We start from the raw sequence: 26,734 nt of genomic DNA on the forward strand, positions 1-26,734 counted from the left end.
TATGCAGGGGACATCTATTATTTCTGTTTTCCAGGCATCACATAAGTTCCACAAAGAAAACAAAACAAAACAGGTCAAACCAAATGCTTGCTAAATTACTTGCAACGCATAGTCAATCTTCCCATTTCACGTGGGAACACAGAGTTTGGGGTTGTAAATAAATACTTGGAGAGAAAATAATTTCTTGGACCAGTGTTGCTTTTCTTTCTTTTAATTTTAGTGTTCACGAGAATTGCCTAGTGATCCTTTTAAAAATACAGATCTGGGAACCCTTGTCAATCCCACCCCTGCCCTCACTTACTTTGAGATTTTAACAAGCCATTTCAGCTGATACTTCTGTGCTGGGTATCTGTACACTTAAGGTGAATCTTTTTCTCATTGTGTCTGCCCTCTACCATTAGAACTGATTGCTTTAGAAAAATACTCAATTTGAGACCTGGAACAACCCTAACTACCTCTACATATAGAAGGATTTCATTGCCTTGACCAACTCTTAGAATTTGAATGGTCTGTGTAATTATTTACCATCTATAACATGAATAGTAGTGCCATGAACTATATCCCTATTCAAACAAACTGCAAGAAATAGAAATACAAATTTCTGCCATACATGGAACCTGCCTTCAAAGAATAATGTCTTCCTAGGGAAGAAGTTACAGATACAAGTGCAAGACAGAATGTGCCAAGGGACCTGGAAAGAGCTCAATCTAACATATATAACGGCAACAACAATGACAAAAAAAATGGCACTTTCATCTTGGGTGACAATGTGAACAATCTGGGGAAATCTCTACGGTAGGAGACTGGCATGGGAAAGTGGGATGATTATTGACAGAATCATAGACTCTCAGATTTGGAAATGTCTACAGACATTATCCAATTTAGTTACCTATCCTATCTTTAAATAAATTATTCTATCTTCTTGACAGGAAGTTTGACAGTTTAGGTTGAATACTTCCTATGGCAAATTAAGGAGATGGGAACTTTTAAAAAATGTAACTATGTTTATCCCACCTTAGTAATAGAGCAAAGCAAAAAATTAACTAGTGTGCCTGGTTTTGAGTTTTTACACAAGGATTCGTTTTTACTTCATAGCAATATTACTTATGATACTGCTTCTCTGTGCTTCCCTAAGTTTGATTAAGTCTTTGAACGAAATAAGAAAAAAAAAAAAAAACACTGACTAAAATAAATGTAGTAATTAAACTGTGCTTCTAATGAAGTAACTTTGGGAAAGTTTTACTATTAAATGGCTATCCCCATACTACTGCTGCCAGAGAAGGGAAGGAAGAAGGAAAAAAAAAGAAAACATAGACAAACTTGACTTGCCGTGAAGCCATTTATAGTACCTTATCTAGATTACTTCTTGAAACCCCATTCTACTCTTCCAGCCATCATCTCCTCCATGGGGGGAGGGCTATGACTTGACAGGGACTTCGCACAGTCAAGCTGGAGTCTTCAAGGAGTCGTCTCCACATCTCATGCCTGTCACATCCATTTTGAAGATGATTCCTGAACCGTGACATTATCCTACTCTGGGGAAAAGAATTGCGGAAAAGGGAAAAGCTAGGTTTTCTTTATTTACTGCAGCACAGAATAAAATCTTATGCTTAAGTAATTTACATACTAGGAAGATTCATGATATTTTCCCATGGTGGGTTCTGGGGGTGATGCAAATACGTTGTTTCCACTGTTGACCCCAGAGCCTGTTAGAATTTTAAGACAAAGTGAGATGCATACGCCCTCGTCCCTATCGGAGGGCAAGTGATCACAGTGGAACCTTTGCATACCTTTATGCACAGGTTATGGTGCCTAGACTCAGGACAAACACTAGAATATGGAAAGTGTGGCTTTACTGAGTGTCATTGAGTGTTTTGTTTTAGGCTATCAAGGGTAACTTTTACCCCTTACTTTGATGGAAACTTGTGTCCTTCAAGTCAGGAACAATTACCATCTCTCTAGTAAGGATACGTAAGTTACTACAGAAACATAGTTGTCTCCAACAAGCGAGAGTGATCAGAAGAACAGGCAACTAATTCTATAGATGCCATATATTATTAAAATTATTGGAAATCCAACATGTTGTTGAAGAGACAAATGAAATTGATGACCCTGTAACCACACCAAGTGATAGGAATTCTACTCTTTATAATAGGTAGGATAAATACAATTACTCTTTGAACAGCCCATTCAAATATTTCAAAATTGCTACTTTGATTCTTGAATATTCTATTATTTGGGTTAACCCACCATGCCATTTGACCCCTTTTGTTGCTCATGGAACATGGATTCAAAACCCCTTATTTCTCCTTCTAAACTTAGTCACATTTTCCCATGTTCCTCTTAAAGAGCTGTCCGTTGTGACAAAAAGCCAAAATCAATGTTATTTAAAATGTTAAACAGATATTTTATTTCAAGCACTTAGTACCTTTCTACAATTATACTGTGACAAAATCCTGACTATAATTCATTTATATAAAAATTATTGTATTTACATGACATTTTAAAATAATTTTTAAACTTAGTAACGAGTTGTTAAGATCTAAAGTGCCAAAAGCTGTTTTGGAAAGTATTTTGGAAGATGGTCCTCAGAGATTGCCTACACATGCATAATGAAGTAGAATTTTCACAACAGTAATTTATTTTTATTAATGTTAATAGCTAATTCTACCGAATTCAGTACTAAAGTGTTATTATGAGTGGACTTGCCTAGTTAAAATATCTGTTGCTCAAAATAAAAGATTAATTGTAAATTAATTTTTTTTTCAGAGACTCAAAACTTATGTTCAGTGGCTTGTCTTCTGGAAAAATTATATTTAAATTCTTTCCACCATTTTTTTTCTTGTATTTTCCTTCCCCCTTAAATGTGCCATTATGACAAAGGTCACTAATGCTTTATTAGAAACTGTACTTGTTGGTTTGATTAAGATTTGGGATGCTTTTCAACAAATGGGATTTAATTTCTAAGAATCTGTCCATGTTTTATCATCCATTTCTTCTGATGATTGACAGCAACCATCTTTCAATGTGGCTAATCTGAGTGTAAAAAAACAAAACAAAACTAACCCTTGATGGGATAGTGAAGACTCGTTTAAACATCATTAGATCAATTAATCTGCAGTTTTAATAACCTCTGATTATTATAAACGTTTTACAAATACAATTCAAAAACAAACAACATTCAATTTACCTCTCTCAATAAACCTATGAAGAAGTCAAGAAATTAATTATTAACCCCCCCTTACAGATAACAATCCTGCTGAGGCTTAATTTTCTTAACACATCAGAACAACATAAGCAAATGGCTGAAACAGAGTTAGAGCCAGGTCTCTGTTCTCCCAGCCCCACCCTCTTCCAATCATCAGATCATACTGTATGGAATGCCTGTGATGAAAATAAAGTCTTGAAAATAACAAAAACACAACAACTCTGGATGTGTACATCGAGTTACATAATTTGAAACAGTATGTGAAGTCAAATGATTTTGCATGTGTTAAATAAATTGTCTTTATTATCTTCCCTACATTTATGATTACTTTATTTCCAAAGACTGTCTAGTTCTCTTTTCACTTATAAAATAATTTTCTGTGAAACTTTACATAAAACTGTCAACTATTTAGGCTCTATAAACTGAAGTAGGTCAGCAATTAATCTCATTTTTTTTAAAAGAAAGAGGGAAGAGAGAAATTTTAAGCAACCAAGTAACACTGAGCTTTTATAATTTGTTTCTCTTTTGAACAACTCTCCATGTGGTCTCTAGAGTAGGTTTCTGTCCCAAGTGTTATGAAAGACTCCTTTAAAAGAAGCTCCAAACTGGGATGCCAGCGTATTAGACATTCAGTGAAGCATTTACGAAAAAATACGGGATATAAAGACTTCAATAGCCATTTGTTTATACTGGAAACACTAATTGATTAAATAAAAAAACTAACTGCATTTGGGTTTCTTACATTTAATAAATAGCCTTCCAAGAAATGTCAGCAGCCTCTACCTACTTTTTCGTACTTGTCATAATTGGTCTCCTCAAACCTGTTACTAAATGTATCATTGATTTTTAAGCATGAATAAAATATATATGGTGCATTGCCTTATGTCTCACATTTCGGAAGGCTGAAAAATCAGCTTTGATATGCGGCAGTAGGAGTCAATCATTGGCTTCAAGTTAGGAACATTTTAATGATGACTCCACAGCAGTAATTATCTTATTATTGTTTTAATTTGGTGAAAGATAAAGAGCTGCTTCTGATGTTAACTTGTTTATTTTATATTCTACTAATGCCACTGCAGTAGGTGTTGGAGATACTAATACCCACTTAAATTAAACAGAGCCTGCAGGTGGTGGGGGCACTGGTATTTAAAGTGTTAACAGCAACAAAGGTCAGGTAAGAGGGGATCTAGAAGAAGGTCTTCACAGCATTGTGGCCCCCTAAGAGGAGGTGAGAATGGGATGGAGAAAATGAAAGCAGAGCAGAAGAATGGGATACAAATGAAAATTTAACGAGAAGCAAACAAACAAACAAAAAAGGTGGGGCACTGATAGAGAAAATGGGATAAAATCAAGGTATTTTAAAATGTTAGGACATGATACTTCTATGGGCAGCTCAAGCATCAAGGAGATTTTTATTTTATTTTATTTTTTAAATTAAATTTATTGTGGTGACATTGGTTAATAGCACTACGTAAGTTTCCAGTGTACATTTCTATAACACATCACCTATATATTGTATTGTGGGCTCACCACTTAAAGTCTAGTCTCCATATATTTGACCCCCTTTACTCTCTTCAATGGATGATCAGATAAAGAAGTGGTACATATACACAATGGAATACTACTCAGCCATGAGAAAGGATGAAATAGTGCTATTTGCCACAACATGGATGGATCTTGAGACTATCATGCTAAGTGAAACAAGTCAGGGTGATTTTTGAGAGTCCTTTGAATTCTGTCACTTCAGATAATGTATTATTTGTTATGGTGGCATTCTTCTTTTAATATGACAAATTCTTGTATGTTCTTTCTGAAGATATATTATCAGCTTAGCTCTTTATAATCATTGTTAATTTCTTCAGTTACTTGTGGAGTTATGAAAGCTAAAACAAAGCAAAACACATATCCGATTATTTCTGTAAATATGGTAAATGTCAGTGAAATCTACCTTTCTAATCCCTCCCTTAACTACACACACATCTTTCTCCCTCTCTTCCTCTCTCCCTCTTTTCCTGTGTTTTTTGTTTTCTTTCTTGTCATTGTTGTTATTGTTGTTGTTGTAATGAAAAAGCTCTCCTGGGATCCCAGGCCAAGGGCAAAGTAATGTTTAAAACTACCGAGATAAAAGTTTACAACTATTAAAAATACAATATTTTTAAAAGGATAATAAAAGACCTTTACCTTGATTCTTTTTCATTACAAATTACAATCATAAACAATGACAGAATTATAATTAAAGCATATTAATTTGCTTAAATTTTACTATCTATTTTTAACATTAAAAGTGAGGAAGTTCAAAAGTTCTGATTAAAATGTAAATCTGGAAAAGTATTATTTCCTCAAATGTTTTATGCTGTTATGGTTGTTAAACTTTAATATAATGTAAAAAGCTGAAATGCAGGCAAATAATATTGTTTTGAAATCTTAAAGAAATGATTAACAAAGAACAAAAAGGTCAGGTCATACAATATAATTTTCTGAAAAAGGTTATTTTCAACTTAATTTTCTTGTTATTTTTATCTTCAGATCAGTATGAAGTCTATTCATTTTTCATTTCAATTTCAGTTAGGCTTGTATGTGGATCTTACATAGTTAACAACATTGATGCTTTATAATCTATTTTTTAGATCCTTTCTGAGGAGTTGAAAGCATTGTGCTTTATTTAGAAACAGCACAAAAATAATGAAATAGTCAAATATCTACATATATTAATATCTCTGCACCTGCATGATTATTCTATCATTTTTCACATTCTAAAATGGAACTCATCCATCACTTTTGATATGAGTACATGACCACAGTTTCTTGTACTATTTTTTTTTTAAATTTCAGCAGCTTTTGTGTTTAACTTTGATGAAAGAGTCTATATTAAGAATAGTAACGTTAGCTAACACTTACTGATTTTTTTTTAATGTGTCAGGCACTCTTCTAAGTATTTAAAATAGACGGACTTATTTTGTCCTTACAATATCCATCTAAAGTAGGTATTTGATGATCCTCATTTTACAGAGGAAGACGCCGACACATAAAAAGTGTAAGTAACTTGCCGAAGGTTTACATGTCTAGTGAATGGGAAGCTGGCATTTCAATCCGAGCTGTATAGTTCTAGAGATTGGACCAATATACTCCCTCTGTATATCTTGTTTTATTTATAGCAAAACTAACAAATGAAAAACACTTCTCAGTGGCACCTATTAATGGAGTATTGCATTCTACTTAATAATCTACAGATGTAAAATGAATTATAATATATGCTACTTTAAAAATCAGGAATAATTGAAAACATGGATCCTGGGCAAATTGGTAACACAATCAGCAAGCATTTTTCCCATTTTTTAAATTCACTGGACTTTTTTTTTAAACTAAAGTTTATTGGGATAACAATGGTTGTTAGTAAGTTACATAGGCTTCAAGTGTACAATTCTGTAATACATCACCTATATATCACATTGTGTGTTCAACACCGAGAGTCAGTTCTCCTTCCATCACCATATATTTGATCCCCTTTATCCTTATCTACCACCACCCTCCCCACTTACTGTCTGGTAACCAGTAAACTAATCTCTATGTCTATGAGTTTTTGTTTCTTTGTTTTTCTTGTTCCTTTTTGTTGCTTGCAGTTTTATATCCCACATATCAGTGAAATCATATGGTTCTCTACTTTTTCTGTATGATTTATTTCCCTTAGCATAATAATCTCAAGATCCAAACATGTTGTGACAAATGGCACTGTTTCATCTTTTCTTATGGCAGAATAGTATTCCATTGTGTATATGTACCACATTTTCTTTATCCAATCATCTATCAGAGAACACTTTGGTTGTTTCAGTGTCTTGGCCACCATAAATAAAGCTGCAATGAACATTGAAGCACATATATCTTTACAGATAAATGTTTTCAGATTTTTTTAGGTATATACCCAGGAGAGAAATTGCTGAGTTACGGTGATTCTGTTCTTAATTTTTTGAGGAAGCTCCACACTGCCTTCCATTGCGGCTGCACCAGTCTGCATTCCCACCAACAGTGTATGAGGGTTCCTTTTTCTCCACAGCCTCTCCAATACTTGTTATTATTTGCCTTGTTGATGATAGCCATTCTGACTGGGGTGGGGTGATATCTCATTGTGGTTTTTATTTGCATTTCTCTGATGACTAGTGATGTTGAGCATCTTTTTATGTTTATTGGCCCCATGTATGTCCTCTTTGGAGAAATGTATATATTCGGGACAGATAATTTTCAACAAAGGAGCCAAAAACATACAATGGAAAAATGTCAGCCTCTTCAACAAATGGTGCTGGGAGAATTGGAAAGCCACATGTAAAAGAATGAAACTAGACTGTTATCTGTCACCATGTACCAAAATTAACTCAAAATCGATCAGAGACTTAAACATAAGACCTGAAAAATAAACTGTATAGAAGAAAACATAGGTACCAAATTTATGGACCTTGGGTTCAAAGAGGATTTTATGAATTTGACCTCAAAGGCAAGGAAAGTAAAAGTTAAAATAAACGAATGGGACCATATTACACTAAAAACTTCTGCACAGCAAAATAAACCATTGACAAAATAAAGAGGTAACCAACAGCAAACAATGCCTCAGATAAGGGGCTAATATCCAAAATATATAAGGAACTCATACAACTCAACAACAAAAAAACAAACAATCCAATTAAAAAATGGGCAGAGGACTTGAATAGACATTGGACTCTAAAAAAAAAAAAGTTTCATTGTGTAGACAATAACAGAAAGAACTTCCTACACAGCCTACACACAATCAGTAACTGGACCTAGAATGGACAGTCTGAGGATAGTTTGAAAGAATTTTATCAAATCACTGTAAATTCCAGAGCTCACAGTAGTTCATTCATTGTCAAAAAAGTAGTTCGAAAAAGGGATGTTAGTTCAGAAAAGAGAAAATGACCTGAAAAAGATACTGTGTCTTCATTTTATTGGACAAAAATCCTCCATTTTCTATTGGGAAAAGCAAGAATTCTTTCCTTTAAAATTCATTAAAATTTGAAGTTTCCTAAAAACAGCACCGGAATAAACTCTTGGGAAATTTAGCTTAATTTTTAAATAGCAAGGAAAATTCATATTAAGATTCTGAATCATAAAGTGTATGTGGATATAAATACATACTAAGCTAGTTATATTTTCATTATCTTAAAGTTTAATCTCACCACATGATATGATTTTATTTCCCTGACAGTAGATGCATGCAGTAGGTGCGCATTTAGCTAAATTAAGGGGATTTATAACTGAATTAAGACAGGGCAAATAAGTAACCAATTGAACAATTTTTAGTAAGATGTTTTTATGGCATTTCCCAAATGACTTTAGTGAGATATAAACATGATGTGTTACAAAGTGCTGAAAGGTGAGGTTTACAAATAGTAAATACATACTTACCGAAGTATCTTCTGTTAACTAGCATAATTTATATGATAAAGAATATATAACGAAAACAAATTTGAATGTATATTTAAACTTTGATACATGAAGGAAAATAAAGACTGTAGTATGCCTAAGCTTTTTATACATAACCTCAGAAAATTATTTTTCTATTTTGAAGCTAAGAACCAAAATGTGAAAATGAAAGATAAGCAACATATAGATTAGAAATTTACCACATTTCCTAAGAATATTTTCCTGCCTTTCTTTAGTATTGAGATGTATTTTATGTACCAGTTTACTCCCTTACTCATTTATTCTTGCATGGATGTATTCATTATTTAAGATAAAGTGTCTCCTCTTAAGGCTGTAATTCAGCACATACATCTATTCATAGCACAGCCCTTAAGCATGCTTATTTTGGAAACAGACAATCCTAGCTATTTTCCCAACTTTACTATTTACTAGCTCTATGGTTGTTGGAAGATTATCTCTATAACCACCAGGTTCCTCACTCACAAAGTGAGAATAATAATAGTATCACTCAATAGTGTGGTTCTAAAAATTAAACGAGATAATCCACAGAGTTTAGAACAAAGTTAATATTCAGTAAGTATTATCAAATACTGAGTAAAAGATTAATAGTGAATTTGACTACCTAAGCACTTAGGAGATATTTTTATAGCACTTCCTAAGAGTTGTCTTGCATTCTATGCAACTAAGCAATGGAAACTCTATCAATCAAGTCTGAGCATCCTTTCATAGAGGACAGGATAAAGAAGATGTGGTATATATGCATAATGGAATACTATTCTGCTATAAGAAAAGATGAAATAGTGCCATTTGAGACAACATAGGTGGATCTTGAGATTGTAGTGCTAAATGAAATAAATCAGACAGAAAAAGCAGAGAACCATATGATTTTACTGATATGTGGTATATAAAACTGAAGACAATAAAACAACAAGAAAAACAAATGAAGAAGCAAAACTCATTGACAGACAAGAGTTTAGTGGCTACCAGAAGGTAAAGGGGGAGGGGGTGGTAGATGAGGGTAAATAGGGTCAAATATATGGTGATGGAAGGAGAACTGACTCTGGGTGGTGAACACACAATGTGATATATAGATGATGTATTACAGAATTGTACACCTGAAATCTATGTAACTTTGCTAACAATTGCCCCCCCAATAAACTTTAATTAAAAAAAAAAAAAAATAGCTACTGGAAGATGCTACCACCAAGTCCCCCTTGGGAAGAACGTGCTACACAAATATCAATAAAATATAACGCTGTAGCAGGCAAAATCTTTGCAGGAAGTAACTAGTTGAGATCCAGCTATATGTCTTGGTCAGTATTATGCGTTATAGGTCTTGGTAGCTGCTCGATGAGGTCTGGGACAACACTGAATCTGTACATTTATGGAAACATAATGAGGCGTGGTCTCAAACTCAACCAAGGAAGGCAGGACGCAGTGGAAAGTTGATCATGTTATGTAATAAATATTTTCACAATGTTTTATATATAACTCAATTAAAAATAGATTCCAAACTTTTTAAAATGATCTGGAACAGTGTTACACTTAAAAGGAGGTTATGCTTAAAACTTTCTAAAAGAAGGCACCTTCTACAGTGAGAGTGATTGTCTCCGTAATGTACTTTCAAAAATTGGAGTTTGCATATTTTCCGTTCTTTCATGATTAAAACAGCATTGAACATTTACAAGGAAAGATATCAAGGTGTCCAACAGCATATTATGTGCCTCGTATTAGAATTGATTATTTCCTACAATTTTATTAATTAATTCATAAATTTATTTGGTTGCTGCACTTTGGGATTGATTCTGGGGAACAAAATTTTGTCTATAATCTTGAAACAGTGAATCCTCCTATTTACAGTTTTGGGTGGGTAACTCTTGATACCCGAAGAGACAGAGATAGAATTGTAAATGTTAACTAGTCTGTATAAGAAACATTTTAGATAAATATGGAGATGAAAACATTCACAAACATTTTTAATTTAATGATCATTATTAAGGTTTCCTCCTAGAGTTGTGTGTGAAAACTCACGTTGTAACACCTACATCTTAAAGGTTTAATGCAGCTCCTGTGTAACACCACCTGCAATTTCTAAAGATCTTTTATACTTATATGTCACCACGGGTAATCATGTTCAAATTTGCATCTTTAATTCTAGAATATATACTGCCAGAAAAGTCATAGATTACATTTTCTTTACCTTTTCTCCTTCTGAGCCTAAACTTAAGTAATTTAGTGAGCCTGGTAGATTGCATATTTTAACGTGGAAGAGAGATTTATTCTCAATAGAGGAACATTTTCTTTCTTTCTTTCTTTCTTTTTCTTTCTTTCTTTCTTTCTTTCTTTCTTTCTTTCTTTCTTTCTTTCTTTTTTTGAAAGAAAGTAACATTTTCAAATTTGACAAAATGTCATTTTTTTCTTCCTATTGCTTAAACACAATTGTCACTAAATATTTATTGACACATTTGATTTCTTATCCTACCTTTACCCTCTTGGCTAGACATTAGGCAGCTGACTATGCTTATTTCTGTCCCCAGTATACACCTGTCACACCGTTCAGTATCTGACATTCATTCATTCATCAGTGTTTATTGAATGTCTATCACTGTGTAGGCATAGTTAGTGGTACAGGATCTAATCAAGACAAACTATGTCATCACCTTCCTGCAGTTTACATTCTTGCAGGCAATACAGAGGATAAACATGCAGGCTCCCAGTACATATTTGTAGAACACGTGAAAGAACTGAAAACATATTTTTGATGTATTGTTTTATATCCCTATCCTGGTGAAACCTGATTAAAATTATCTGTACAACTTGAAGAGTTCTCATTCTTCATTCTGAAGACAAAATAAAATATATTTTTCCCACAATAGTAGGTTACCAATATTCTGGGTTTTAATTCTGTAGCTATAAATGTGCATGGATGTTTATGCACATATATGCATATTGTTGTAATTGAACAAGTCACTTAAAGATTAATATGAGTATTATATGTCATCACTTTTCCTTTTGAAATTTTTGAATTAAGTTAGAAATTTACTTTCTTTTGACCAGATGTCCAAGATAAAATATAAAATGTGTCATTTTTCTACTCTACTCTGTCATGAAGTCATAAAACATTTATTAGTGAACTATACTAAAAAGGCTATATTCAACTTATTAGAGGCTCTTAGGCAGCTCAAAAGAAGAGTAGGTGAGATGTGTGCACAGATGTATTCTGTATCAGTCTTTCCTAATCAAGAAAGTGCATATTTAATAGACAAAAAAGTCATATATTTACTCAATATAAATTTTAAAATTTATATACAAATACTATTTTCATGATATATTAATTTAAGGTAAAATGTACACAGAGAGGCCTTCATTTATAAGTTTTTATGTGAGCCCAACCACATGTCATTTATCAAACTGTGTCTTTAAAGAAATCATTTGGTACAATTAAGAAAAAAAGTTTGAAAACCAGCGTTCCTAATATCACTGGTAATTGAACTATTATTCTCCTGCTTTGCCTTTGATGCAAGCTTTCTTTTCCTGCTGTGAGAAGTGAGCTCCTTTATCGCCAAAGGTCAACACCACTTCCCGGCACATATCAATGCCACGGCATCAATACTAATCTCCAGTGATCTCACACCAAGCTGACACTGTTATTTTCAAATGACTGATTCTATTTTTAAATACGAACAGTTTTTCTTCCAAGTCATTATTGTCACCTACTAATTAAAGCCATTGTACTGCTCAATCAGTCTGTTTCAGAACTGTTTTAGTTTTCATTACCACTCAGAACATCACGTTTATAGTAGAGGATTACTTTTAGTAATTATCTAGAATTTAGTTTAAACTTTTCAGTTTACTGGCACTAGATAAAAGGCCAAGTATTCATTGATCCAATACCTAAAAGTCACGTATTGGAACAAGTTATCCATTCTCAAAAGACAAAACAATTATATATCCTGACAATAATACCACTGAGTTTTACTCAAGTCATAGAACATATTAATAACTAACCAGCTAGCAAAGAGGGAAGCGCCATCTTTAATTCTTACAGTGACCTAATACCCAGAGAACAGGACATTGGAATTTCCTCAATGTTAGATGATGCCAGTGTCAAAATTAAAATAAATATTTCCTTCCTTAAATGAATAAAATGTCTGAGGTACACCTAGCGTCTTATTTAAATTATGAAAGATTAGAATAACAATCTCAAGACAAATAAGTTGCATTATAATAACTAGAAATCGTGGTGTTTGTTTTATGAACTGTTTCCATTAAAATACTCCAAACTTGAACATATTACCTATGGGTCGGTGATGGGTGGCACAAAGAGCAATGCACAACGGAAAGGAGTTGGGTTGTATCCAAATCCCATCACTGCCTAGATGCTCTACTGCACGTGAGGCATTTCATATCCATGGTTTCAGTTTCCTCACCTGCAAAGTAAAGAATCTAGAACAACTGAGTGTTAATTCCCTTAAATTTCTAAAGTGTTATAAGCCTATTGAATAAAGGTAGCTTATATTTGACATTAAAAAAGTGTTATGAATTAGATTATTTTATGTACCATTGATTTCAATTATGCATTTTTAAAACAATTTTTTCACTGTAATACCGATTTATTTCACTGAAATTAAGTTTTCTTTACTTAGAAACAAAAATTAATTAATGGCACAATGGAGATTTTAGATTGTTTCTCACACAGGTTTACAATTAAAACTGTAGTTGGTTCCCAGAGAAGTAAAGACTCTTTGTCACATTATTATGTTGAAAAATTTAAGAATGACCAAATAAATAACACAGGGACAACTAATTTGAGCCATCACCACCATCATCAACTTCCTCCTCCCATCTCTAGTTTCTTTTTCCAGTAAATCAGTACTTTGCAGATATCCCAGATATTTTTTGATAGCTTCTCTTTAGGATCTTATAGAAACTTTACACAATGGATTAGGTCCCAAAACCTTAGTGTAGATTAAACCATCCCATCAGCCTTTTTATTTATTTTTTATTTATTATTATCCAAATTGCCTTTTTTCCACTTCTTAATCTCTTACTCCATATTTATATCTTCCTTCAGCTCAAAAGATATTCTTAAAATGATTCTTGTACTCATTTATTCAAACTCAACTTGTCATTTATAGTTCTGAAAATATATACCTCACAAAAAGCATATTGGGCATGCCCAAAATGAAAACACAAAACCCCACAGCTGTTTGTGCTGCCTGACAAATACTTGATTTTGCTTAGTTTCATTTTAATTTTAATCATACATTATTAGATCTATAGCCAGTGTGCACTTTATTAATCCTGGTATGTTTTCAAAAATGTACATTTCAGTGACTGCATCGCCTTTAACTCATCTTTACACATGCTTTTTCATGTTACTAGTGATTACCTTTTGATAGCACTGATAATAATGAGAAGCGAAAACAAAAACAAAACGTGGTTGTTAGGATGGAAGGGAGTATTGACTTTTGGAGGAGAAAAATGACTAATCTTCCCATTTCTGTTCAGCAGATGTCCTGCTCTCAATACTCAATAATCATTTTTTATCAACACAGATAGTCATTAAACTGTCTGAGTTCAATCTACTTTCTATAAAAGTTCTGCATCTTTACCAGACATGCTGTATGCCTCCCTACAAAATACAAATATTCAACATGCATTTTTTATAAATCACACACAAGCGAGGGCACACACACACAACACACACACGTGAATAGAGTTCAATAACTCCATCTAGCACCAAAATAACTATGCAGTAATCTGTTCAGCATTTCTTCTCTTTAGTCCTCCTCTCTGACATGAAAGAAGCACCTTTTAAAATTTTAAATTGTGTCCATATTCTTCTCCTGATTTAAATGATTGGCATCTCTAAATATCTAACAACAACAAAATTAAAACATCCAAAAAAACCCAGTGTTTTATACTAAAGCACAGCAAACCTTTCACAATTTGACATATCTACCTTTCCCACCTTACATGACTTTCCTCTATGTGTGCAGTTCTCCAGCCACACAGAGCCATAGGTTGCCTCCCATCTATTTATCATTTAATGTTTATCAATCTTTGAACATATGCTTCTCTGATGAAGCACAAAGCACGGAAGAGCAAATGTGTTGGACATAACTGGACCATTAGACAGTATATGTGATGAGAGGGACTAGAAAGAAAAGTGAAAAAAATGAGAGCAAAAAGTGTTGACGTGTCTATTCTTTGCTAGGCACAAGGTGATGATATACTTTCACATAGGTAATCTCCATCTTTATCTGAAACATTTTTAATTTTAAGGGTAAACATATTGTTATAGTTCTAACAATAGAATAAAACCAAAATAATATTCAAATATAAAAAGTGGACAACAAAATTTTCAATAAGCAAAGCATACTTATATCACAAAATAAAAACCTTAGACAAATTATGTTTAAACTCATTAGTTTCCTTACGAATAAAGGGTCCAAAGATATACACAGACAAACCATAGATAGAAATATAACACAACTATGTAATAATTATTGAAATGTGTGTCTTAATAATCACATAAATGCATCTTAATAAACTACCATTTTCCAATGTGTAAGTCTGCGCTTATCACACAGTGCTGTGATTGTTAGTTTTCTTCTTTGTATTCCCTGCTAAATTAAAATAGTGGGAGATTAGACTATGGTCTTTAATGATACCTAGCAAAATATACAGACATCTCTTGAGTGAATGAACTAATGATTGCATGAATACATGAATGAAAATAACAGCACTTACTGCTAGGAAGGCATTGTGGACTGGGCTCTCTCAAACACTGTATTTTGCACATGGAGTCTAAGCACAGCTACATAGAGGCCCGCTGAACAAGCCTTCGTTCATTCATAAAGTATTTTGTTATAGATACCAAACTTCTCCACACATCCTTTCATCTTAGTAAATCCCCAAACGAACTTCTCTTCAACAAACCTGCTGTCCTTGCATTCTTTGCCTTGTTCTACACCTGCGTCTATCAACCAGGTTAGAGACAGAGCAAACACCTTGTTCCCTCCAACGCCCATTTTCTGTTAGTGACTCTACCCCTTCGCTTTTACTTTCTAAACGCATCTCTCCTTTACTACATCTTCACACTCATTTTCTTCCTTTTAAGCTATTACATTAAACTTTTAATTGGCTTTTCTGCTTCAATTTCAATTCATGTCAATCAGTTTTCCTAAGTGCAGGCACATTGTTACTTCTTGACTGAAAACTCCTTAGTGAGCCCCTGTCTTTGACAGGGTGGCATGAAAGTCCTTTTGTACAGTGGACTGGCATTTTCCTAATTAGCCACCTAAGGCTGGCTGCACGATAAGCTTCATGCACAGACTGAACCACAAAGACATACCAAATTCTCACACTTCCAGGTTTACCATCTGCTACTGCTTGCTTGCTCTTTCCAATCCTGAACACCTGGCAATGCCATGTTTATTCCACCCAGCCAGACTATAGGACACTCACTTCCGTGAATCTTTCCTTAGTTCTGCTCTGCAGATACGATCACTCTTTCGTTTGTAATGCCCCTCCACTGCCAGGTAAAAATCCATTATTACACTTATCGTACTATGTTACATATGTGTCAACTACTCAACTTCTGGGTATCTCTGGTGGCTGGCACATATTTACAGTTCTAAAATTATTCAACATTTGTAATTATACAAGTGGTACCAACTGACAAAGCAGCTTGAAGGGGGACTGACTGACTCAATGAATTTTAATTTCAGTATATGCCTTGTTAAAATTTTAAAAAATGATTTTCATACTTTTGTATTTGCATAGCCTAAACTAATACATGCACTTTAATATTTAATGCTGCAATACTGTGATTTATAAGAAAAATATATGTATTTGGTCATTCAAATAATCAAATATATTTCTCATACATAGGTGGTCTTTGTCTGGTCCCAGTTCCCAAAACCCTTGGAATTCCCTAAGTGTTGAGCGTGACAAAGATGTTTTTGTTACGTTAAGGAGTTGACTGATTGAAAGCACCTGAGGATGAGGGCAGGTTGCTAGTGGACCAACCATATGATTAGAGGGCTGGAACTTTCAGTCCCACTCCCTGACCTCCAAGGTGGCAAGAGTGCTGGTGGTTGAGTTCAAGCACCAATTGTCAATGATTTAATCAACTATACCTCTGTAATGAAGCCTCTATTGAAACCCAAAAGGATGGGGTTTGGAGAGCTTCCAGGTTGGTGAACAGGTGGAGATTTGAGGAGAATGGCGTGCTTGGAGAGGGCATGGAAACTACACCCTTTCCCCATCTATTGCTTATGCATTTCTTCCATCTGGCTGTTCCTGTTATATCCTTTCAAAATAAACCAGTGATCTAGTAAGTAAAATGTTTCTCTGAGTTCTGTGAGCAGCTATAGCAAATTAATTCAACCCAAGGGGATATGGTGGAAAGCTCTGATTTATAGTCAATGGGTCAGAAGTACAGGTAACAACCTGAGCTTGCAACTGGCCTCTGGAAGGGGAGGGTTGTAGTTTTGTAGGACTGAGCCCTTAACCTGAAATCTGATGCCATCTCAGGGTAGACAGCATCAGAATTTAGTTGAATGGTATAACACCCAGCTGGTATCTGGAACATTGCTTGTTGGATGTGTGGGGAAAACCTCCCACTCCACACACATTGAAACTGGTGTGTGGAACATTTAAATGCTGACCAACTGAAGTGTGTATGTTATAAAAATACTTCATGGTTTAAAACATAGTGTGATACTAATTAGCATATATACATAGAAACATGAAGCATAATATTGATTATATGACTTCTACCTTAAATGGAGGGCAAAAATGTTTACATAGTAAGATTTCATGGAATATAGAATATAATTATAGTAAATATTTTCTCTAATTTAATGAAATATTTAAAATATTGACTTGCAATATAGTTATCTAAAGTATGTTTTTAAATGATTCCAAAATGATTTGTTTCAATGGCTAAAATCAGGAAGAAGATATAAAACATGACACATTTCAGGTGAATTAACTATAGTGTTATTTATTGTGACCTTTCAAGGAGAGAAAGAATTTGCTTCTATGTTCCATTCGCCTTCTATTTTGTGGTAAATATTTTGTAAAGCTTATCTGCCTTACGAAGAAATTTAAATGCCCAGAATATGTCCCTGATGTTACTAAGAACGTCTACTATAATATATGAAGTACATGGGATAGAAGCGTGAATGTAAGGTCTGTGTTCTGTTTTTTTGGCTTAGATTTTTATTTAAGTAAAGTAAAATTTGGTACAGTGTATTATTATTCTATAATTTATACTTTAAAAACAAAAATAGTTCTATAGATATCCCTTTGTTACTCCATGTGATTTTGGAAGAATGCCTGAGATTATATTTAGAGCTCTGTAAGAGCTAGGAAAAAGATAGAACAGCAAACTTAGTGTTCATTCAGGAAGAAAAGCATTAGAATCGTCTATATTAACTAGGTTAATGGAAGGGAATCATGGCTCACAAAATATAAAGCTAAATGCTTTATGCTTCCATGTAGAAATGCTATGAGGAAGAAGAAGACTGAAAAATAGTAGGTGGAAGGAAATCTAAGATAATCTACTGAACAGCAATGATAACAATAGCATAAAATTATCTCTTAATTATAGGTGATTTTTTTTTTTTTTCAAAGAGAGCACAGGTCGCAGTGGCTCATGCAGTGATCAAACCAGCAACCTTGGTGTTATTAGTACCACACTCTAACCAACTGAGCTAACCAGCGTATAGGTGAATAATTTAAAATGTAATCTTTACAAAATTTGAAGTCTACCATATGTTGACATAAGGTTAGTTTGTTTAATTTCTAGACTCCCAGGAGATATATTAATGATGAGCTGTTTGTTTATTTTTAAATGTTTAAGGCATTGTCTCAAAGAGCAATACCAATTAATTGAAAGCCATCTTTTGAAGCTGGTATGTTAGAGTATTGACTATGAATTTTATTTGTTTAGATTGATAAAAAGTGTTGTCTTGCTCTTCATGATGTGAGGCATAAAAGAGCCTTGAAACACTAAAAAGGTTACATACACCACTGAAGGAAGCACTTTCTCAGCTGCTTTTATTTGGTTCCCAACATCTGGGTTTAGACCACCAGTGAGTTATGTCAAGGTATTTTCAAACCCAATGAGCAGGAAGCACTGTCATGAGAGCAGATAGATATGTGGCACGGACATATAAGAACATATAAGTTGTGTTGATGTTATGATTAAATTTAAAGTATTATAAAAGTATCAATTCAACACATGTGCTGGGTCACTATGAATGGCCTTAATCAACAGACAATTTGTCATTTTTCATATGGAGTCAGTGAAAATAATTGATATTATTTCTATAAAGATGAAGGTTATGATCTATGTATAATAATAAAATCAAATTTTATATTTAATCATTCCTAACTTTCGTTCCTATGGCTTCACTATGTAATTTCTACAGTTACACTTTACTATCTTTAGTCAACTCTACACCTACTCTGAGCTCTTACGTTCACTCTAATTGAGTTTTGTCTTGTATGTTCTAATTCTAGTACAGATGCTAATTTTAAATGTGACAACTTAAGTCACTCACATTTTCTAGGTCTCAACAATAAAGTAGAAAAATGGATTAAGATTTTCTCTAAAGTTCTTTGCAAATCTAACGTTTCATAACCCATGTCTCATCATAGCCCTTAACACCTTAGAGTACATAGTGACAAATACACAGTGCTTCACAAAGCCTTGTTTAATTTAGGTGGCATGGCTTTTACTACTTTATCCATCTAGGCTGATTGCAGGAAGAGGGTGTTTCTTAAAGTTTTTCACAAAACTAATGGTTGGATCATCTCAGGACTCTCTCCATCTGATTGATTTGAAGTCATTGGCTTTGTACTCTTCCCATAAAACTGTGGGTTTTTACAGCTGTATAGACAATAACAAATACACTTAATTAAACATGCACAGTAACAATAGTCTCCAAAGACAATTTTATTTCTGAAGGCATGTAACGTAATCTCAACCAAATCATAGATTCGCACAAATCAAATCAGGGTGAAGTTTAAGTGGTAAAGATGAAAACCAATCTGTCTCGTTTTTCAGTACTCTAAACCTATCTTTAAATCTTTACCAACTTGCAAGTTGTAAGTCATATTAGAACCAAATATCATAAATGATATTTTTAACTAGAGTGAGATGTTCTCAGTAAAAGATACATAATTCACACTATGCAACAGCTGAATGCAGAAAGAAAGCATATGCATTCTTTTTTAAAGAGGAGAATACAATTACAAGGACAAAAACTTGCTGTGTTAGATAAGTATGAGGTATATACATAGTGGTGGAAATATCTTAAAAGTTAATGAAATATTAATATAATAATCTAATTCACAATTGATGCATCTTTTAGGTGATCTGATGTTATGTTTTGATGGTTTGACTTTTCTCAGACCATTGACCATTCATCATAAAGTAGATTAATGTAAAATGTTCCTAATAATTTATTACACAAATTTGAAATATATAACATTTCTGTTCAATAAAACATGGAATATATGATTTACAAAAAATGATTTACAAAAAAATGATTTGCAATTAGCATGTTATGATCTGATGTTTTTTGTTTTTTGTTTTTTTTTTAATCCTGGGCATCAAACACAATAATTCAGTGTGGTAAAAAGCTATAGCATTTCTTTGCCAAATGAAAAGCTTTACCCATAGGCACTTTGGTTTTTTTGGTAAGTACACTTAACATGAGTTTTCCTCTTGTAACAAACATTTAAGTGTGCAATACAGTACTATTAACTATACGCACTGTATAATAAAATATTTCTAGGAATTATTTATCTTACACAACTGAAACTACCATTTTAAAGTTTGGTTAGTCCTTCTTCCTAGTGACTGGACTAAGCAGCCAAGATGTCAACATAATTTGAAAATATCTTGTTAAATGTAAACCTAAGATTTGCATTAGTGACTTTGGCTATAGCTTAATTGTCTCACTGGAAAAAAAAGAAAATCTTTCAATCTTTACACCAAACCTCACATGTAGAAACAGGGACTCCACACAAGCATGGTGCTGAATGCTTCAAAAGTCTAGGATAAATAAGTTATTTCAAAATTGAGCTTTTATTTAAATGTAAGCTTGAGGTAGTTATGAAAAACATTAGGGGAAACTGGAAAGACCTTGTTAAAATAATTGAGCTTACAGAAGCAGTGATGAGAATGTAAATCTGAAAATTGCCTCTGCATCACATACCTAGCTAAATAATCCTAGAAGTTCAATCATTTTTCTTTCTCTCAAAACAAAATTGAAATTTTAATAAGTGCAAAGAAAAGTGGTATGGAAACCAGGAGCACCTACATTTCCAGCTCTTGTGAGACACGTTATGGCACATGAAAAAGAATATGGTTTTATCTTTCAAATTTCTAAAACTGGAGATACTTTTAGTTTTCTTTAATAATATATTATGCTTTAATCACCATGGATATATTTAAATTTTTGGAATAAACAAATATTTCCAAAGTTTCCCCCTTGGAGCTTCATAAACCAATTATTGATGTTTTTATGCATTTTTATACTTTCCTTTCTTGTGTTTCAAGGTGTGCCTACTCCTAGATGAGTGGAATTTTGATGCATCAACAAAAACTCTGCTTTGTTGCCTAATGATTTAATCATCTTCCATTTTCAACAGTTCGCAGTAGATCGATTTCTTAATCTGATGTTGAACAACTAATAGTACAGCCAGATTCACCCACTACAACAACTGTGACAACAATGGAAGAAGTGACACAAAAATATCAGCAGGCTGTGTGATATCTGCTAGCTTCTTTGGGTTTAAGAAAGCTAATGTAAGCTTTAAGCATTGTTCATAGAAGCTGAGTGAAAAGCACTTAAGAAAAATTGACACAGAGAGTAGTTGACTAGAAAAATTGGACAGGCTCATGTCATCAAGCACACATGTACCATTCAAGAAGAAGTAAAAGACTAACAGTCCTAGATGGTTCAAGTAGGGGCCAGAATTCTGGACAGTTCTAGAAAAGACTAGGTTGCTATTAATTCTCCCAAACTATTCCAGGGGGTGATATGAGCAGATTCTCTTCCATGTACCTAGTCTGCCCACTTCCTCTGATGAACTTGCCCAGAACTGGGTGAGTGCCATCCATTCTCCCCTCGTTAATACTCCGCCAGGAAGTCTCAAGGATGCTGAGATCTGTTCACATCCTATTGCTCTTTCTTACTCTTTGATTATCAAGTAGTCTGATGACTTCTCTAGTTGGCTTTCCTCATTTCATATACTATTGATTTGGCAGTCCTAAATCTTATTAGTTTTCCAGGTCTTGTTGAGCCCACCTACTTTCCAATATGTTGTGGAAAGCTTCAGGAATCTATGCCAAATACAGTAAAATCCCAACATTTGCTAGTATGTCATCTCACTACAACTTCACCAGACCTAGCAAACACTACTGCTAAAGTTCCCCGAAGGGAAACACACACACACACACACACACACACACACACACACACACACACACACACATTGCTATATAAATGTTTAAGCATGACAGTTCACATAATCTATTTTCTCCAACTCTGAGAGATCAAAAGTTCATCTGTGCTATGATCACTTCTCAGTGGAGCCACTGTTAGTCAGCAGCCTCGGTAGTTTGTTCAAATAGTAAAGTAACAATATTTTGAGTTCTGTCTCACTTTTTATGACATCAAATGGCAAAAGTGGATCAAAGCAGTTGCCACTGTAGAGAAGTGTGTGACGTATCATCAAGAGGAAGTGAACTTATTCCTGTTTTATTTTTTTTACCTGTCCTGATAACTTCTCTTTCTCCTAGTAGTATGACTTTTATTTCTAGAGAAAAGAGTTTTATTAAAGAATATGTATCAGCATTATCTAGCTCCATATTCATTCTTCTTAGCTATGTAAGCTCAGATAGTATCTGTTACAATTTCTAAGACTTTTTTCCTCCCAATTACTTAGGGAGAGAGCATCATGAAATTCACTGGTCACAGGAATCCCCAAAAAAGGAAGTTACTTTGTTGCTCTTCAGCAGTATTTGCTGTTTCTGCATCAGCTACAAATTAGAATAAGTATTGGTGATAATAAACACCTCTTGAGAGTAGTGAAAAATTTACAGGAGATAAGCTATAAGAGCCCTCAGAAAGTTTAGAGAATACAAAATTAGTTTTCATTGATGAATCCATTTGTTTTCCAGTTGAGTAGTATATCACAGAGATAAGAATTGTAAACTTAGTGTTATACCTCCCAAATTGTGGAATGTTACATAACCCACGTTACTTATGATTAGAAAACCCAAAAACCATTATTTTGGAAGAAAATTGAGGTTTTATTCATTCATTATTTTAATCACTATTAAAACAGAATTTTTAAGCAATCACTGATGAGATCATTTAGCTTCGGAAATTCACCTAGATTTTAGTTTAAATTTGTTTATTTACCTAAAGTACCTAATAAGGTAATAATTATCTAATTTTAAGGTGAATATATGTATAACTTTAAATTTTACGTAATAATTTACCTAACAAGGTAATTTGTGTGAATGTGTAAGGGAAATGAAATTATAAATATTATGCTAAACATTATCATTCCCATTTAAAATATCATCAAAATTATATTCTATTACTGGATATTCATGTCTAAAAATACTTGAAAAGTTAAACACAATACATGTGTGTATATATATATATATATATATATATATATATACACACATATATGTACATGTATTGTTATACATATATACATATATATATACATATATATATATATAACAAATATAAAGAAGCCAATGGTTCAATATAAAATAAACAGCTATGACATGTCAAAGACCCACAGTTTATTGCATGCATTTTCCTTTGCTTTAAAGATTTATGCACTCTAAAATGTACACACTATCATTGGATCTTAGTGATCTGCTTGCCCCCACGTAGAAGCTAGTGACTAAGTCTACAAAAAATGTTAAGTATTAAAAACACAAGAAACAAAAAACTGTGCTCACAGAAAAACCAAGGTTCTGGATGTCTCATGGCTTGACTTCCCTACATTCGCAACAATGGTTCAGGACCATGAAATTTACAACATGGTGATCTAGGGGACATTATCAGAGTCGGACTGACTCTCACATCTGGGGGCTTCAGGGACATTCCATGAGTGGCACCAGGACATGTTAAATATTTCATACACAATGAATGTGTCATTGTCTGTGTCTAGCAAAGAAAGTAACACTGAGATCTGTTGTAAGAGTAGACAATTCTAGGTACCACTCTACTTCTGAGCGTCCACTTCCCTGTGGAAAATTTAAGTGCCACAGGTCGCCAATGTTTCTGATTTCTCTGTGTCACCCTAAAATAACCTGTAAAGGTTTAAACTCCTAGAGGCCCTGAGAAGCACCCCAGGCAATGCATAACCAGGATTTTTCAGATTGAAGTATGATAACTATTAACTCAGACACTGATTCCGGTGAATGCATCAATTTCCACAGAAAATTCTGGGTCTGCTCAAATACTGCTTTTCTGAGTGGGAGTCAGGCTTGTATGTGTGGTTGGGGGGGAAGGGCGGGAAGCAGCAGAATCCCTAATGGAATGCTCGAGCAAAATTCAATTCTTTCAAGCTTGCATGGATCTGAAATAAATAAATAATATTAATAGATTTTTTTCCCCTTTACAAAGCAATTTACATTGGATTAAGCTTTAATCAATTGGTGAATTGATAATTTACTTCAATATATCTTTCAATAGTTGTACTTTTCATATTCTCCATAGATCATCTGTGTGTACATGAAGGTGTGTGTCTGTGTTCTTCTCTAAAAGTCTCAGTGGTGATAATGTAAGTATTTCAGCAAAAAGAGAGCTCTATGACTTAGGCTTCCATTGTAGTTAATGGGCAGATGCAATTTCTACATGCTCAATTTTTATAATAACATTCATTGTTTTTTTCAAATTTAGTGTAAATTTCTCTGCTTATAGTCTACATAGAGATTATTATGAATTTCAACCCATATAACATATATCTTGGTGACCAACTATAATTTTGCACTGGTTTGCCTTGTAATGTATACAGAAAATGAGTTTGTAATTATTCAGGCATTGCTTATCCCAGCCCTGACACATATTAGGTAGATAAATGACCAGTCCAGCCTCTAAAGTCTGTTTTCCTATGCATAAAATGGGATTTATATTTTTTTCTTTATGTTACTGTGAATAATCAGAATCAAATATATGAAAAGCCAAAGAACTGCTAGGTACTAATTTGATTATGCATTTGTTCCCCCATACTGTCTGTATACAAAATTACCTATTTTATTAATTGGCCTTTTAAACCAAGAGTTAGACAAAGAGAAGAGGTCCATATGGTTTTTGCTCTTTCTTGTTTGACTTTAAACAATGAAATGACAAAAAACAAAACAAACAAACAAAAAAACACACCTGCATTTGGAAAATAAATAATATGTGTCCCACATTATCCACAACCTGCTTTCACAAAAATAATTTTAAAAAAATAAGAAATAAGTTCATTCCATCTTTATAGTTCTCTTTCTACCTGCATTTTTTTTTTTACCATAGCATAGAGCTCTTTTTGAAGTTAGTAGAAGATCAGACTATCCCTTTTTATATTTATACCAAAAAAATGAAAGTGTCCTTACAGAGGCTTAAAATAGAAGTTTAAATTCCCAGGAATACTTATTATTCAACTTCGGGAACAGAGATGTGTAAACTGTTGGCTTGTGTCTTACAGTATAATATCACAGGATTCTAAAAATATTGCATGCTTCCAAAGAAGGACACAGTTCTTTAAATTCACACACACACACACACACACACACACACACACACACAAAATCCCTGTAGATACATTGAGCAGAGTTTTCTAAAGAAGAACAAAGCTTGGGTACTCCACCAGCAAAGACAGACCTGGAAGCAATTTGGAGCCACCAACAAGGCAGGCAGCCTATGGCATTCAACAAAGACCCCTGCTCCCACTTCTGGAAGTCTTCTATCTGCCATCCACATCTTGTAATCCTATCTGCCATCCACATATCTAGATAGATAGATATATTTATGTATATCTATGTCTATATCTATAGCTCTATCTATCTATCTATCTATCTATCTATCTATCTATCTATCTATCTATGCACAACAGAAATGCTGTATTTGTTAGGATAATAGGTGAACAACTATCTTTATCAATTCATTTGCTTCAGATAATTTTCCTAATAAGCAGTAATAGAAGTGAAATTTTTATTCCATAAGCATCTCTATGTATTTATGCTTCAATCCAACATTCTGCCGAACTAGATAAAGAATATGCCCAGTGAAATTGTCATGGCATCACAAAGGCAAATGGAAGTATGTAAGTAAGCAAACAATTTTGAGACCCATAGGTTCAGAGCTGGTTAATAAAGTTCCAAATGGATCAACAAACTACCATAATAAGGAATTTACTTTTTCAAATTCCTACAATGTAAAAAGCCCTCAAAATGTCTTTAACTGCCCTGTGTCAGATTGGAAGCTTCTAGAACAGGTAATGCTGTCAGAGCTGGAAAACCGTACATAAAAAATGAGAGAGAGAGAGAGAGAGAGAGAGAGAGAGAGAGAGAGAGAGAGAGAGAAAGAGATAGAGCTCCTGTCTGATCTTCTTAAAATAGTTGGTGGAGACATCCATCTATCCATTCACCATTCATGCCACCATCTATTCAGCTTTATTCTTTGGTTATTATCCTTACTATTACCAATATCTATTCATTTTAGAGGGTTTTTGTTTGTTTGTTTTCTGTAATTCCAATGATGATAGTACTTTTTTATGCTCATCCATTCACAACTAAGCTAGAACTGTCATTGAATGAGTTAGGCAGTGGACAACATCTGGGAAAATTAGGTAAGAGTTTAAGTAATTCTTTGAGACTGGATGTATGGATATTTGTCATAGTCATGAATGACAATTTTTAATTATCCACAATACAACCAAATATCCCTTCCAAATATCTTCTACACAACCACTTTCTAGCTGCATGAACTTTAAAGTTCTGTATGTTTACTCATCCAAAAAACTGTGAGTGAAAGCATTACCTGTCACTCA

At 33.7% G+C, this 26,734-nt stretch overlaps 1 protein-coding gene across 2 annotated transcripts in view; it reads right to left on the reverse strand.

The window, feature by feature from the left end:
• The window catches only part of KCND2 (potassium voltage-gated channel subfamily D member 2), a 461,104-nt gene that overhangs the window by 395,104 nt on the left and 39,266 nt on the right, over window positions 1–26,734 (reverse strand). The gene's annotated exons all lie outside the window — the stretch shown is intronic.

This window comes from Rhinolophus sinicus, linkage group LG11 (assembly GCF_036562045.2).
Source record: "Rhinolophus sinicus isolate RSC01 linkage group LG11, ASM3656204v1, whole genome shotgun sequence".
Classification (NCBI taxonomy): Eukaryota; Metazoa; Chordata; class Mammalia; order Chiroptera; family Rhinolophidae; genus Rhinolophus; species Rhinolophus sinicus.